The sequence below is a fragment of the Hyposmocoma kahamanoa genome, unplaced genomic scaffold (genome assembly GCF_003589595.1).
Source record: "Hyposmocoma kahamanoa isolate Upper Pololo Valley unplaced genomic scaffold, ASM358959v1 98972, whole genome shotgun sequence".
In the NCBI taxonomy this organism is placed as follows: domain Eukaryota; kingdom Metazoa; phylum Arthropoda; class Insecta; order Lepidoptera; family Cosmopterigidae; genus Hyposmocoma; species Hyposmocoma kahamanoa.
In genome coordinates this window covers 849226-866737 of record NW_020655740.1, presented here as the reverse complement: position 1 = coordinate 866737, position 17512 = coordinate 849226, and the positions used below count along the sequence as shown (strand labels likewise).

Below are 17512 nucleotides of genomic sequence, written 5' to 3'. Positions count from 1 at the left end.
AAATACAAGACAAGTCTATTGTTAATAAGTTTTTCTAATATTTTAGATATTGCTGGAAGTAACGAAATAGGTCGATAATTAGTTATTTGATCTTGGTTACCAGATTTATGTACCGGGACCACAACAGCTTTTTTTAGACACGTGGGGAATATTCCTTTTGTTAAACATTTTTGCAAGATGTGCGTAAGTGGTGAAAGTAGAATGTGCCTGAATTGTTTTAGTATTTTGTTAGATATGTTATCACAACCAGTAGCACTATCGCTTTTTAAGCTTACAATTATTCTTTCAACCTCACTTTCATCCGTATCTAATATTATAAATGATCCCAGAGACTTACTACAGATGGATTGAGAGTAACGTGGTTGAGTAAGCGGAAAACTCTGGATTTTTTGTGCCAGATTTTTATTGAAGTAGTATACAAACGCCCACGTTTAAAGCCAGTCAAATCTGAATGCAAATGTAGCCTAGCATCTCTGGTTCTTTAGTTGTAATGAGAGAAGCGGGAATTAAAAATTGTTTCCCGTTTATTTCGATACTTTCGGGAATTATCGTCGATAATGTAATTTCGATTATAATTACGAGCCATGGGCACGGTGATGCTTGCTCGCGATCGCAGGTACACGACAACAGACGCGGGAGGAGGCTGTGAGGCGTGTGCGCCATTTGTCTCAGGCATATGACAATCTTTTAACGATTCCACCGACTAGTGTCGATCCGGAACGAGTTTTCTTTCTTCGGTTGGTTTAGTATGTAACAATATCGGGTCTCATTTAAGTGATATAACTCTAGACTCGTTTTTATTTTTGAAGTCTTAGAGCAAAAAGGTCTTAAAAATAATTAAGCAGTAAGATTTATTAAAAATTAATTTCAAAGTGTTCCTTTGTTGTTTAACATAATAAACGTTTTCCAAGTTCTGAATATTTATTTGCATTTGGAATGTATTCTGTGATTTTTCTATTACCTTTGTAGTTGAATAGTGAAGTTTGCTTCTAATAGATTATATTAAAACGATTTTATATCTTTTTTAATGTTTAAATATCGACCGTTTTTACATTTTCAACCTATTACTTTCTTAACCCGTCGAATATTATGTTCATCAACATTGAACAACAACTAGCGTGTACCGTAAGTACCGAAAGAATCGGAAAGTCCCGGTTCCGTCGAAGACTAGTACCTACCGAAATTCCCGGACCTTAAAAAACATTCGCGGTGCAGGAATTCCGAATATTTGGTAAAATATTTATCAGTTAATTTTTTCCATCCGTTCGTCTCACTCGAAAAGTAATTTAAAGAAGCGGTTACTTCAGGAATTGTACATTTAAAGGAAGACTATTATCTAGGTGAGCATTGATGAGCAAAGGCCTTCTGTTATTTTAAATAACAATAAATATTTGGAATAAAGAGCATACCTACCGAAGATTTGTAATCAAAGTTATTAATTATGTAGCCAAGATGTGTAGGCGCGCACAATGCCAAGGCCGAATCCCGTGCTTACATGGCCGCGTAAGCATTCAAAAAGTGGAGGTTAGCTTGCTCTAAGCCTCGTTCAGCGGGTAGGCGTCGTGTTATAAGTTAAAAAACAAACACATGGATTAATCGGCTTAATAGTTATTAAGCCGAGTCACCGGAGGAGAAACGGGAAAAACTGTTTCGCTACATCAAAATGGTTTAGGCATTTAGAATAAAGCAACGGTCTTTTAAAAATATGCGATACACCTTAGGATATTGTCTAAACAATGTGCTAGTTTGTTTCCGTAGTACTTACAGAGAAATATCCCCATATAAAAAATATGTGCAAAGTTAGATATTTTATTCTTAAATAAAGCGAAAAAGACGTTTTGCTTCTGCTCCGAGCAACTGCTTTTTCACTGTTGTGGCCATAGGTTTAGTATATACATAGGTATCCTAAATCCATGGTTGTGGTTGTGGCGAGTCTTTTGCTCAGCAGAGGCGGTCACGGAAGAGGGCGCGTTTCAGTGTGCCAGGGTTCATATAAACTCGTACATTTCAACACACATATTAAATAAATTAAATTAAATAAATAAATAAAAAAACAACATATACATATTAAAAAAATAAAAAACGTAATCCTAGACGCATTGCACAGTAAGAGGTTCAGCCAAAAGCCGTTAGATGGCGTTGTTGCTAATATTTGTCACGTATTCGTATATCACGTCCTCTATTTCCCCTTTCCCCATATTATATAATTATTACGTACTCTAATGTAATGTACCATAACTACGAGTACAGCACCCACTTCCTGGCGAATTCAGGGACATGCAGACGGATAATGTCAAGTTTACTGATCAGCAGGAAACAAATGGTTGACAGGTTTATAAAGTAGGCGACTGCAATTAAGTTGGTCCTTTGCGTGTAAATGTCTGCACCGTGAAATTGTTAATTGCATACTTCGGTTATCGTTTCACGTGTCACTGTCTTCAATGGATAATCTTTTAATATCCCATACACAGAAACGTGGCTTTTGTTTTCTGTTTTTTCTATATTACCAAGTGACGGGACGAACAAGTCGTGCGCCTGGTGTTAAAGCGACACGCCTACCCATAACAGTTGTAGTGCCACTCAGAGCTTCAAATTGCAAATATCTTACCACTGCGCCCGTCACACTGAGGCATAAGCCAGCACCCTTACTCTATTCAAAATCCTAAATGCTCACACTAACTGGTTGGCGGCAGAAATAGGTAAGTTACTTCCCTAGACGAACTCTTTAACAAGGAACTCTAGAGCTACGAAAGCTGGGGTAGAGACCATGAATCTCCACTCTCTACGCTCCTAGCAAACCCTCTTCACCTCCCCCATTCGCGTTCTGTTACTTTTTTATATCAGTCCATTCAAGGACATCACCAAACTAATCGTCGATATGTATAGACGGCAGCACTTCAAGCTACACACACCGATATTCGAACTAAAGTGTATAGCTTAATGTGCTCTTCACGTTACCAATATTATCAAATAGATAGTTATATTACAGACGAAATAGAAACTATTTCAATGAGTTAGAGGTTTCTGTTAATAACAATTCGAGAGTTCGTGTATTGGACCAAGAGTTCGTAAAACAGGAGAATTTTGTCAACTCGACAACTTGATCTGTAGCTCAGTTGGTTAGAGCACCGCTACGGTAGAATGTGGTCATGGGTTCAAGTCTCATCCGGTCGAAGGAATTTTTTTTTGTGTTCGATCTTTGTATTAATCATCTTATCAAACTTGTGGAGTTATTTCATATAACATAAAATGTAAGAACGATGTTTACAGTATCTTTGTAACTTTGTTAGAAAAAAATGCAATAATAATTAGGAATCTACAGACAAAGAAAAGATATAAAATTAAAAAAAGCCTTTTCTCGACGGTGACATTAGCTGAGCGGACCCTTTTACAAACGCCACCGCCGCGCACATGACATCTACTTTAGTTGTATTGACTATTTTAATGCTTGCTTTGTTGTTATTACATATTATTATCATTTTATTTTATTATTTTTCTTATTCTATTTTATGTTTGTTTTCATTTACCTTTATCTTTTTTTATCTTTCGTACTATGTATTTTTGTATTGTGGCGTTGTAATAAATGGTTTCTATCCTATTCTATTCTACATTCCACATTAGCTATTCCACATTCCACATTCCACATTCCACATTCCACATTCCACATTCCCCATTCCACATTCCACAATCCACATTCCATATTCCATGTTCTATATTCTATTCTAAATCTTATCCTTACTAATACTTACCGTACTAATACTTATTATAAATGCGGAAGTAACTATGTCTATTACGTTTTCACGGCAAAACCCCTGAACCAGTGTTGATGAGTTTTGGTATAGGGACAGATGGGTGGGGCCTGGAGAAGGACATAGGCTACTACTTTTTGTCATAAAAATAAATCTTAAAAGAGGTGAAAAAGGGGATAAAATCCAGTAAAACTGAAAATACGAGTAGTAAAATACGAGTAGAGAGACTATTCGAAGTACTTATTCTACGCAGACAAAGACGTGGGCAACAGCTAGTTCTTAATAAAAATAAATAATCTAATATTACAATGAGATCGATATCTATCTCTTCTTCTATCTCATTCTCTCGTTAGTTCCTTAAACTTGAAACTTGCTTCTAAAATTTTCTATGTTTTTGACCGCACCAAAAACTCGGTCGCGGTTCGGCATTACAAATTAATCTAGTTGTTAATTTGTCATCGCGTTACTATGCAAATAAGGGCATTGCAAAATATGAAAACAAATTCGTTTCAAGAGAATTTTATATAAGTCTATTGCATAGAAATGCCTCCACTCATATGCATTTCGCTGCTGGGCAGGGGTTACCTCTAGTCGAGTACAGGCTGGGGACCTGACACGATTTCGAGGGTTGCGGATCTTCTTCCTTCGTTCTTTCGCTGTTGGCGAGAGAGGAAATTACTAACCATCCCATAAATGTATGTAACTTACAAATTAAATTTATAGGTACATACATTTGAACCGTCCACCCTCATTTGAAAGGCAAAAATATCACTTTCTAACCAAAATAGACAATAACAATGCTATTCTTAACAAGGGTAATGTTTTGTTAGGTATTACTGAGTAGAACCTTAAAGGTCCTTCTAACTCCTTGCCTTGGCAGTTTTCATGACACAAACTTAGGCCGCAGGCTGCGCGCGCCGAATCGTGGGTCGAAGGGCACTTTCTCTGGGCTTGCGCTGCCGCAACGCCGGAGAGAAAAGCACCAGTTACACTATGCAATCTCTTATGATTTCTAAATATGGGAAGCGGTGTATCCGAAGAATAGTGCATAAGTGGTAGTGGTAACGATAACTAATGCACTATATGGACTGCCGAATTGATAGGAAAGCCATGACCTTTCCTATCAACCATTGGATACAAACATCCAGGACCACACAAATGCGACGTGCTTTCCTCTGTCATTCGTTATAATCTCACTTAGTCACCATTCAAAGAATATAATCGCCGATAAACTAGCAGTTTTATTACCGCAATAAAGTTTGGATCTAGTCTGTCTAAGACTACACTATACCCGATGTGTGGCCACGGCTTGCCTACCGCAACGGATGCGTGGATTATTTGTCAGTTTATATTATGTACAAGACGTGGTAGCCTAACGGTTCGTCCTACTGCTAGGTCATGGGTTCGAATACAAACTTGCACCACTGATTTTTCGGAATTGATAAGTTTCCTTGCTCGCCGAATCCGTCAAAAGCAATGATATGTGTGAAGATCCCAAAGCGCATTGGACTAGCATGGAAACTACAGTTCAAACCCTCTCATTACTAGAGGAGGCCTGTGTGCATAATGTTTTTAATGTAAATAAGTACACCAAAAAACTATTGTAAATGCGAAGGCGGTGGCGGTGTTTGTCGCTACTGCGAACGCGCGAGCAGTGGGAACGAAACGTGAACCAATCCGTACCGATCGAGATAAACCGACAATAACTTGCACTCATCCCTACTGGTAGCGACAGCGCCGTTAGAGTACCACGGAATGGAACCGACAGGAAGCAGAGATAATAATTATAGGTGTTTCTGACGTCCGTCTAAGTATATTTTTTCAAGCGATACCCAAAAAACAGGTGTCGAGTATCGGATATCGGAATACAGGCTCAAAAGCGATGACGCAGAGTCGGAGTCGTTGGCTCGTAGGTATCATGTGTTGGCACCTTAGACGGCGCCGGCCGATCGCGTACTCGGACATTGTACTTTCAATATTTTGGAGTTTCTCGGTGGAACTATAGTCCATCTGTTTAGGTACTTAAATAAATGTAAACAGTCTTAAGATGTCTATTTAATGAAATATACATTTATAAAATGATTTTCCCTTACCTTCAAATGCAAAATACAAATACTTTGCTGCATATGAAAATGCATGCCTATTTTTTTATACCTATTGATTTGTAAAGCATTAGTTTCAATAAAAAGATGTATCAAGATTGTTTACATTTAGTTAAGTACCTAAACAAATATACTTTAGATTTATACAACATCTCGACTTGACTCATGTCAGAACACAATACTCTGATCATGTTAATGGCAAACGTTTATTATAATATAAATCGGTAGTAGTCACCATTTTCAAAATGACTGCTGAAATAAAAACGATACTAGAGCTCCGGGAACAGTAGGTTAGGTTCGCTGGTACCTAAGCGTGAGTTGACAACAAGAGGTAACTCGATGACGAATTCTCAAGTGAATCATAGTCAAAGTATTGAAAGGAAAGAACATAGGTTTTTACTTTCTTATCGTCGTAAAGCAACGATTTTGGAAAACAACGCCTTCCTACGTCTATTGGAAAAATCTGTGGAATCATTTGGGTTTTTCCAAATAGACCACTGTGTTCATCAAGTGTGGAATAAGACAAAGCAAGACACGTTATAAAAGTAATGTAGGACATACGGCAAAGCTAGTAAATATTCGATTGCTGCGCGCTGCAATGCTGCTATGCCTTAATAAACGAATAAAACCAAAGAAGACTTATAAGGAGGTTGTACATACATGAGGCATCTGACAGTGAATCAATAAAAGGTTGCATAACGAACCGGTTTCAAGGTCTCTGTCGCTGCGCGAGCGCCGCACCGCCACCGCATTTGCGCCAATTAATAACTTTAAGTACTTGTTCGTAATCATAATCAAAATACTTGTGGTTCAATTTTTAGGTTTACTATTTATTTTAAATTTTTTTCGTGAACGTCAATGCTATTATCTTCGATAAGGTGTATTGCATATGGTGTTGCAATTGTGGAGCAGCGAGAGCCGACGAGGGAAAAAAAGACACCAGTCTGATGGTTTCAAACAATACCCTGTACATTCTCTACCAACGCTACACGGGAGAGCTGAATTTTGGAAGTTGCAGCTATTTTTAACCGATTACAAGAAAGGAGGAGGTTCTTAATTCGACTGTATGTTTCTTTTGTATGTATGTTACGCGATAACTCCGATTTTAATAATCCCTTTTCGTTGGAAAGAGGGTACTTTAGCAGTGGTCCCTTTTAAATTTGAAGAAAATATTCCACCTCTAAATGAATATATAAACTAGGGGACGAATCCGGTTTCGCGCGCTTTGCGGTAACCGATTTCAACAAAACTTGGCAAATAGATGTAATTCCACGGACTTTTGCGGTTGGGTTTGTAATACTCTGTACTGAGATTATACAAGTCTGTCCTTTGACCTAAGTGGCAACTCCTTTCTGAAGCCAGGTGATCGGAAAGAAGAAAGAGACAGAAGGGCGACCGGGTGTATGAGCAAGCATTAAAGAAAATCGGAGAAGAATTATGCAACCCTTGGAATGGCCACCGAGTTCTGTAAAATGCGGAACTAAAAGATAAAAAAGTAGAGTTCAATTTCTCTCGATCGTTACAAGTTAAATACCGACGCATGCGCACCGCTGGCGGCCATGTGTGCCCACACAGTCGATCGAAATTACGAGGTATGAAGTCACTTGCGTTTTTTTTGTTACATTTGTTTCTAGATAAAGTGACCGGGGACACAGAAGAATCGTACAAAAATGAGAAGTAAATTTGTTCCTCAACAAAACGATTAAGTATCATAAAAAAGTGTTACATTTGTACCTAATGGCCCACTTACTGTCATCACGTCATCAAGTCGGACCGCCTGACTGGTTGTTCCCGCTTTGTGTCGCACCAACTTTTATCTACCTTTTTTAAAACAGCTAATGCATATTAGACGACAGGTAGAAATATACAGATATAATAGAATAAAAGCTTAAATATTGCAAAGGAAAAAGGATTAAATTATATGAATAAAATTGGATCCTCGAGTGCCCAAGATGCTAGTGCATGCAATATCCATAGTAATTGTACAAAGCATCGTATCTTTCACATTTGTAAACCCTTGCATTTTTTGGTTGACAGATGGGAGTAAAGTAACAACCGAATGGTGGCAAAGCGGTGGTTACAGAAACGTGGAACATTCTGCAGCGAGATGAGCAGGAGACATTGCCAAAGCCGCGATCCGTAGATGAATGAAATTAGTACAAGACGTGGCGAATGGCACAAACGAAATTCTATACCCAGCTCCTGATTTCGGGCATTGGAAATTGATGGCATTTATTCCCTTTTAAATAAAAAATAATAATAAAAAAAAATTATAAATCAAAGAAGTTCACAAGCAATATTTACACGAATATGATACATACATTACTTTACAGATTACATTGATACTTTAGTGTTTGTTTAACCTTTCTGCATGTCCCAGAGAATCCTACAGCTCGTTCCTTGTGTCTACAGTACCAATTATTACCCTTTTGGTTCTATTGGGAATTCTGGTACTACCGGTAGTAACACGGGAAATAACACTTTCCCATATTACTACCAACAGGCCCAGTAAGTAGTAAGATAGGAAGTTATTTTCAACCGCTGCACTACCAATAGTAAAACGGGCAATTACACCTTCGGAGGTTGTGAGTAACTAGGCCAATAGCAAGATTTTTTTTATTAATTTCATAATGAATCAACTAATTTTTTGACTTACTTCATGCGTACATTGATAAAAGATGAATATCTTAACCAAATGAGCGTGTATGGTAGAAGGCACCGAACTAATAACACGTACGGCTGTTATTAAATGAGCTCAACAAAGATGGCCAAAAAAGTTGTATTAAAAACACGTCAAACAATGATAAATTTCAAAAAGGAAAAGGGATATTGTAAACGATGACACCAACTGCATTAGAATGTGCCGTACATTCAACTGCATTAGAATGTGCCGTACATTCTAATGCAGTTGATCAATGGTGCCATCTCGGTTGGACATGCTCTTGAGAAACTACGTTCAAGATATTTTGAGGAGAATGATGATTTTTTTTCTGTTATAAAGGCAAACTTTTTGTTATATAAGTCCAAATCAAACTATTAAAGAGTAAAGGTTGGGTTTCTATTCGCTAATTTTAGCATTTTTTGTTGTATTGTTTGACTTTAGGTTAGTTTTTTTGCGAAATTAATAACCACTGGCCCAGTTTGGTACCTACGTAGTAACACAGGAAAGTTACGACGGATAAAAAGAAATTCCCTTCTTACTATTGGACCTGTAAGTAGTAATACGGTAAAGTAGTAGTAGTACAGCTGGTAGTAACACGGGCTACAAAGAATGACGGCGGGACCGTCCAAGAAAGTATCGCTCTTGAATTAAATGGAAATGTTATAGGCGTTGAGGGTGACAATACACTTTCATTTAATTTCATATTACAAAAGGCACATTGAAATTCCTGATAAAATTGCTGAAAGAAATCCAATTACTCTTTAATAACCAAAACAATGATAACGAGTTCAATTTCTTATCGTACAATCTCGCTAAAAATAAACTTTTTACTATCACGATTTGTATAAAAATCAACGACGGTAAATCACATTACACTTATCAGAGAGGATACTGTTGCACTTTGTACTTGCAGTACGTAGTACCAGACAGTTCCATTATTTGCATTATTTAATTCACCAGCAGTCGTTTGCAGCTACATCCAGGTGCGAAGTAGTTTACGTCGTAACGTCACCTTGTGTGTGCTGTTTATGGCAAAACCCCTATTTTTCGGACAGATATATTTGCATCAGAGCATTGTTGCGCATCGAATAGTGTCTAATTTTTTTTTTTAAATTCCCTTTCCAAACAGTCGACAAACGGCGTGACACAAGTTGTTTGAATAGGTACTTTATGCAAGTCCATCAGGGAATGACGCACGTCCGTCCGCTTATAGGGTATCAGTGCCTATACTCGGACACAACGACCTATTGTCTGTCTTCAAGCTGCAGTTGACATTTTGAGTAGGGACGTTATGGGCGTCAGTAATTCGATACGGAACCTAACAGTTTTTTATGTACTTTTTTTAAGTACTTCTAAACGCCAGTAGAAAGAATTACAACTTTAGAAAAACCTTTTTTGATTGGGCACAAATTATGCGGAGCTGAATTCTGGTGCCGATTCCATTTTAGCAATCTCTCAACAAACAAGACGTAATTATTTGCGGTGGCACAAACTCTCAAAGCGACATCTTACATAAACCACATTTTTGCATGACTGTACGTGTGTGTATGCAATATATTTATAAGTCGTCTGATGCCGCGTGCTGTCGAATCAGCGACATGGTTCGCATTGTCCTGGGGTTTTAGTGTAAGTTTTGAAATATGTAAACTTAACTCCCGCGTTTGTGTTTTAAGATCTTAATTTAAGCCTTAAGTACACATGATTAAGATCTAAATAAAAAACAAACGCGGTAGTTAAGTTTGAATGATTGCAAATTTACAGTCGGTGTAATTTTGTGGTCAAGCAATCTGCTGGTCTTCCGTGGAGGTTGGGCGCCACAACGACATCTATATACTACATAATATATTATATAGAAGTACGAAGACGGAGAGTTATCGGAAGTCAGAGATGTCTGTTAGTAAACTTCGACAATGTACAAAAGAAAGGGTATACTATACTTAAACACGTATGTTTAACACAACAATTATAATCTTAAATTATAATTTAGAGTCTTTCTATCTTTAAGATACAAAAACTAAAAAACAACTCCTGCTTACAAATTTGCCGAAATTCTTTGACGTTGTGAAAACGTGGATGAAGTGACACTGAGTGGTGCCTGGACAGATTCAAAGCAATTGCAGTTCTGCTTGGGACAAACACGAATCGGCGACAGCAAATCGGATAATGATAAATTCATACACATTGTAATCGCTTATTTCTGAGCGCACAAAGAGACAACATATCTCAGACTCGGTTCTTGGATATTACTCTCCAAAACTACGTTGAAAATTATACAATAATTATCAGGATCTAACGAATGAAACGGATGTGCACAAACTTAATTACTTAATGCGTACAATCCACGAGACTTGATGTACCGTCAATTTTAACAATATTTTGTATAATCAATATACAGAGGTCAAGAATATCACGAGCTATCTATTCTATTCGCATTCGTCCTCGGAAAAGAATCTTTAAAGTAGATCTAGAGTGTTATAGGAAGCGGTCGAGAATGGCCGGCGGGCCTTATAAGGGGCCTGCGGGCCTTGCGCGACTGCCGTTTACGTGCCTCAATAGTGCATTGAATAATAATGCCCTTATGTGGAAGGGCAAAAATAGCTTGAAATATCAGATTGATTGCTGACTGCGCTTTATATTAAACGTAAATTCAGAAAATATTATTCGAAAGACAATCCGTTTATCGCGAAGACGCGGTTAAAGTTGTGAAAAGCCTTACGACAAGCATCTTTGTAGACACATGTTCAGCTAGTGCCGTAGTCAATTTATGTTTGTATACCTAATGTTGTAACTTTTAAATGAAATAGAATCTTCAAATTTTTTTATTGTACGAATGTTACCTTCACGTAATTGTCAAGTGAAACAATGCAATGTGACACAGTTGGATACAGTATAAGAGTTCAGCAACTGTTGACAGTATTTTGTAATAAAATAATTAAAAAAAGAAAGAAAAGTCGTTACTTACAATTATCTAGTGCAGAATATCATGAGGTCGTCTGAAACGAAAACATTAGGTAATTAGTTATTTATTTATTTATTCAATAACAAACAAGTGCAATTTAGAAACAACAACGAAATAAAAACAAAATCAACCGGAATTAAAAATAAAAAATAAAAATTGAAAACAAAACATTTCGTTACCAATTTAAACTTAAATTATTATTATCACTAAAATCCATCCTGTTTTCTCTCTGGCACTCTCTTCCATTCAGCCATCAGTCTCTCTATCCCAGTCATACAGATTACACTGCGGTGATCCTGCGAGTACAGAGTTGAGGAGTGTAGTAGCCCAGGGAAGGGGCGAGAGTCGGTAGAATGAAATAAACCGAGTGGAGAGTTTCGAGGCGCACGTCCCTTTCCCTAGGAAGGTTGAGAGTTAAAATATCATAGTCAACAGAAAGAGCTAAACGGGTCGCTATCACTACACTGGATTATTGTCATTGAAGTACGCTACTACAGCTCCTGTATAATAATAACCTTTAGTATAAAGTGTTTATTTCACTTTAGTTTTAAAAGTTGTGAATTTTGAATGTCATTGTCAATGTAATTTTTCGATTCTCATGCTCTTAAAGTTCGTATTTATGCTGGCATAAAATAGGATTTTATGCTCTAGTGCACAAAATAAAATCGTCGTTCGACTGAGGCAATAACCTGCGCCAACAGCCACGCACACTGGAACTTTATAAAAAGAAGTTTTTCTTTTATTTTTTTAATCCGTGTTACATGTCTAATTGTTGTAATTTTACATTCAATTTTAATTAAAGAATCGTTTATTTGTAATATTGCTGTAGTGTTTTTTTTTTTTTTTTTTTTTATACTTGACAGGCAAATGACTCCACTCCACTGTATAACTCGTTCATAAAACCCATTTTACCCTCGATTTAAGTATCCACCATGATAACCTTTTTTAGGGTAAAATGACGCGTTTTATGCACTTGTCGTACAATCTACTATTTATCCCTTGTATTCTTGTTATTGTTATCTAACGAATGTATTAAACAGTATTTTACGTGAAAAAAATAAATAGTAATTTTGTAGTTTATTGAATGTCACAAATGTTTGACATCCATGTCATTTAAATATTTTTCTGAAATTACTATTAGTTTGTTACAATTAAGTATTACATATAAAGCGACATTTCTGCTGAGTGGAGAAATAGGGTTCTCACAGATGGCGCTACGGAAAAAAGCCGTTAATAACTAAAAAACAAGGATCAGCAACAAGCACATAGAAAAATTCGTAAGGTCCACTAGTTCGTCCCGTGGCTTAGTTGGCATAGCGTCTGGCACGGTTTGCTGGAAAACGTTGGTTCGAATCGAGCAGAATGGAAGGAATTCTTTCTTATTATTTGATTTTTGTATTAATAATTAAAACTAATAGTTTTTAATATTTCCATAAAATGTATCGTGACGGTAGTGAAAGAATGTCAGTTTCTTTCTTCTCTGGGGCCTAGTTTATAAATAGACCTAATAGCACGTGTTTGCAGGACTATAGGATAGGATAGGTTTCTATCAATGGCGAAGACATTATATCAAATCATATACTTTATACAGCGACAATGTCTCATGATATCAGGAAACAAATGTTCTGCGCGTAGCGTTTTCAAAAAGTTCTCATTTCTGTTACCTATTCATATTAAAAGGCTTTTTTTCTCATTAGAAACTTGCGCGCAAAAGCGTTTTTTGCACGCTAGCGTAGAAAAGGTTTCTGGAATTCGAAGTTGACGATGGACTGTGTTACACCTAATTTTTTCTTTCGGAGAAAAGAACGGACAATGACATGGTCAACTACGCGATTACTTATATATATAATATAAATACGTTGGTATATTTTATTCTTATTATTGTTGACTTTAAATTGATAATGATAATTATAATTTGTATTTATATTTGATAATTAATTGTGTTTATTAAATTGTTTTAATTCGTCTAACAACCAAAAATAATTTCAATAATCACTTAATCTCACAAAATCACAAAAAAAACAAACACAAAAAATTACGAGGTGTAATCTTAGTCTCCTTCGCTTGTTCAGGTTTCAATACGAGCAATCGCGTCACAACTTTGCAGCCTACAAATTACTATTTCTTGTCTCTACGCCTGAAGAAATTTTAGTCCCAGCAGCTCCGACTCACTAATGGCCGTCGACTTGTAGCGCGGAGCAATGATTCAAACGATGTTATATCCACTCATTACGAATGTTCATTTGAGTTAGCCACTTGTACAAATAATGGGGTATGATAGAGGCGCGGGTCAAGGTACTGAAGCAGTAACTTCAGCTTGAGCAAGTCTAACGATATGTCACTGACGCCAGCTGTTTCGTATCGTGCTAGTATTGTACTGCTCAAGGCCCGTGCTTAATTGATATTTCCATGACTAAAATAATATACCCGTATAGCACTCGCAACGACGTATACTGTCTGTGTTGCCTGTGCAACAACCAGCCAGTACGCAAAGGGAACTGCCTCACTCCTACGGTTGATCTGAGATAATCAGATCTGTGATACATTTAAGCACTGGAAGTGCACACACATGTGTTCCGGAGGCATGGTGTATAACCTAATGTATTTTTTTTTTCTCTGACAACCTTTTTTACTAAATTATGGCCTAAGTTTTCTGTAAGTAACGTGATATGGACAATGTCTGAAGTATTTTTTCTATTGTCATTTGAATACGCTGTATGCCATCGATATGACAAGAATATTTCGGGTAATATTAGAACTCTTCTTTCATAAAAATCCATTCTTTACTTATAAAATACAGCTCTAAAAGTGGATTGATTGCCTTTTCGTCATCAAAGTCGTGTACATTCAATGAATTTTATAAGTATCTGAAGGGACTTGAGGGAAAGCCATGGATGAGGTTTTGTACAAGAACACTTTTGTGATTCACAGTTCTGGACGTCTTTCATCAATTATAAACTTAAAAGTTTCTCGCTTAAAAAGATTTTTTTTAAGTTAGTGGCAAAAACCGAATCAAACTTTCGGTCAACCTATAAGAAAGAAAGAAAATTATTATTTTTATATAGTTCTTCTTCTTTGTTTCCATTCTTTCACGGCAAATTTGGAAATTCTCATTACTACCTACTGGCCTAGGGAGTCGTGATTTTACAACATGACAAATTTTCCGCTTATTATTATTAGAAATAAGGGGTAAAGTTTTTGGTAGTCGAATACACAATTTGTAATTCTTATACCGCAGTCAAGACTTAATATTAAACTTCCTTACTACTTAAGAAGTAGGTGCTGATTGGAAGTGAAAATAGAGCGCATAATAGTAGTACCAGAGGCAGGAGGCGCAATCAGGTTGATTGCGCAGGCGCTGCCATGAACGGCGCCGACTTTGATCTAACGGCGGTAAGTGGACTGCGCGTACGGTTATGTCACTTTTGTCATTTTTTATCCAGTCGAGATAAATATAGTTGAGAAATTGTAGGTACTTCAACGAAATGCTTACAAATTCATTAAAAATATTGCAAGCTGGTAGGGATAAATAAACCTTATTAAAAGTAGAATGTGTCGCATTTACAATTACGTAACAGCTCATCATGATCAGCTTGACACATTTCAATAAATAAATATTAAATATTAGGCAACATCACATACGTTCTGGTCCCAAAGAAGTAACTAAAGCACTCTTGTGTTATGGATATCGGAAGCAACGACGGCACACCGCCCAGACCCTAGACAATATAGAAAGGTTCGTTTCTATATTTCCTCGAACCGGGTACCTCGTCCACAAACCACTCGGCCACAGAGGTCGTCAAATGATGGACGTCGAAAGAACGTATTACTTATATTTAATGTATTAATTGAGATTGTTAAAATTTCACAAACAATAAAAAAAATATTTGTTTCGTTTTAATTTTATTCACGAATTTAATATTATTGATTGACTTGTACTAGGTCAACGTTCTGTTTATTTATAAGCATGTTGTTCAGTTCGTTAGGGTATGTAAACGGTAATAAAAAAATACTCCAAAGACTGTCATAGTGGATTGATTCAACTAGCCCTTGGATAATGAATTATAGTTAATTTCACAGCATGACATTTGAGGTTTGAAGTTTCTAGAGATGATGTAAACTGGGATTTAAAAAAAAAATTGATTAAAAATTTATATCCTATCGAAATGATTTGTAACGAAGAGAGAATCGGTTTATAAAAAATAATTTAAGAACTAATAATAGACAAAATAAAAAGGATAAGTTGGTAACTTAATAGCATAATAATTGAAGACAAATAAACAATCAACAAAGCCCAAACAAATAGTCAACAACAAAGCATAAAATCAACTGCGACGAAACGAAAATTAAACTAGTACTTCAAAAACATCACGCAAAGCTCAAAACAAAAGAAAACGACCCGCGTACAAGGTGTGCACTCGTATTGACGCGGAATACATAATAGCTGATTCGATTTATCGATTTTATGGTATAAATCTATAGATAAAATATTCCGTTTTACGCATAATTATTTTTATCTTTATCATTTCATTTTCTTTCTACTTAATATACAGAAATTTTTATTTAAAATTACAACTGCAACAAATTTTATTTGTTTTTGTGCAACATTACGACAAATTTACTATTTATTTTTATTAATTATTTAATAGTATGTGTGCAACGTAAAACTTGTAAATGCCACAGAACTCATCCTATGTGAATTGGACTATACGAGAAGATGCTCTTATATTAGACAAGCAATCGAGCAAGATTCTAGAGTTTAATCCAAGTAGAATCCAATTTGAAAATAAAGATGTTCTGCATAGGCGTGAAGATACTCAACATTGTAATGCCTTATGAGACGTAACGCAATGATGCATGTCTAATATATCGATATGCTACACCCCGAAGATGCTCTGATGAGGCTGATGACCTCATTAGTTAGTTAAAAGAGACCGGAGACGGACAAAATTGTAGCGAACCAGTGACTTTGTTCAATAACAAAAGTCGTAAATATTAGGCCTGCGGGGATATCTAGTAAAAATTAGGCGCCTCTCGTCTCTATCTTTGGTCAATGTGTAAACAAGTTCAACGGTCGAGTCATACTTTTATTATTATACTCAATTTTCAGACAATATCCGTAGTGAACCTGGAGAGCAATATTGTCTTATACCGAAAAATAGAACTTGCAAAGATTCGGCAATCTTTCTGAGTGTTAAGTCAAAAAACGACTTCGCGTTTCAAAAATATGTGATACAGCAAAAAATTTATATTTATAAGATAAAGGAATTTTCTGAAGTTTTCGATATAAAAGATAAGATTGCTTCAGCGCCGATATTATGTTAGCTATACAAATCTATAATATATGCCGCTCTATAATATATATATATAAATCTTAGCCTATGTTAAAATAAGGATGTCATCATGTATTACATTGGATTTTATACTAAGCCTCGAAGGGAAGTGCAGTTCACGTGACCACGAGAACGCAGTTATGATTATACTTACTTACCGCAACGAAATGTAAATTTCATGAAGAGTCAGCAATTCTTGTCCTTTTACATAAAAACACATATTATATCAATGTACCCTGGTCTCAAACTAGAGGATACCTTGTATTGCAAGTACCAGAGCGACGAAAACAACTCCGAGAGTAATTACCGTGATTGTTACAATGATGCTACAAACAATCCTCAAGGTCCGATGTTAATTAACTTGAAATCCGGTAATGTGCACAACATATTAGTCAGAACGTTTCCCATGTTCCCTTTATCAGCTGTTTCGTCACTGTCGAACCGAGCGAAGGTCGCAGGCGCGCACGCGTCGTCGGCAGATCACAATTTGTTTTTTGGTAACAACAAACGACTATTTTTTACGTCTCTAAACTGAAAACATATAGGTAAGGTAAGGTTTTTCATTAAAAAAAACCGATCTCAAAAGTTTGCTTATCAGGTTTCTTGATTTCCATGGGATCCCCTCATTAGATTCTGACTTCATGGTGACAACGGGACTGTTACGGACTCCTTTGTGCGTTTCATATTTTCTTTTCTGGTTGACATAG

At 36.4% G+C, this 17512-nt stretch overlaps 1 protein-coding gene across 1 annotated transcript in view; it reads right to left on the bottom strand.

Annotated features, from left to right (window-relative positions):
• LOC113238973 (inverted formin-2) overlaps positions 1 to 17512 on the bottom strand; it is a 119118-nt gene that overhangs the window by 27193 nt on the left and 74413 nt on the right. The window contains exon 4 of the mRNA XM_026475842.1: positions 11476 to 11506. The gene's annotated coding sequence lies outside the window, so the exon portion shown is untranslated. The remainder of the gene's footprint in view (positions 1 to 11475; positions 11507 to 17512) is intronic.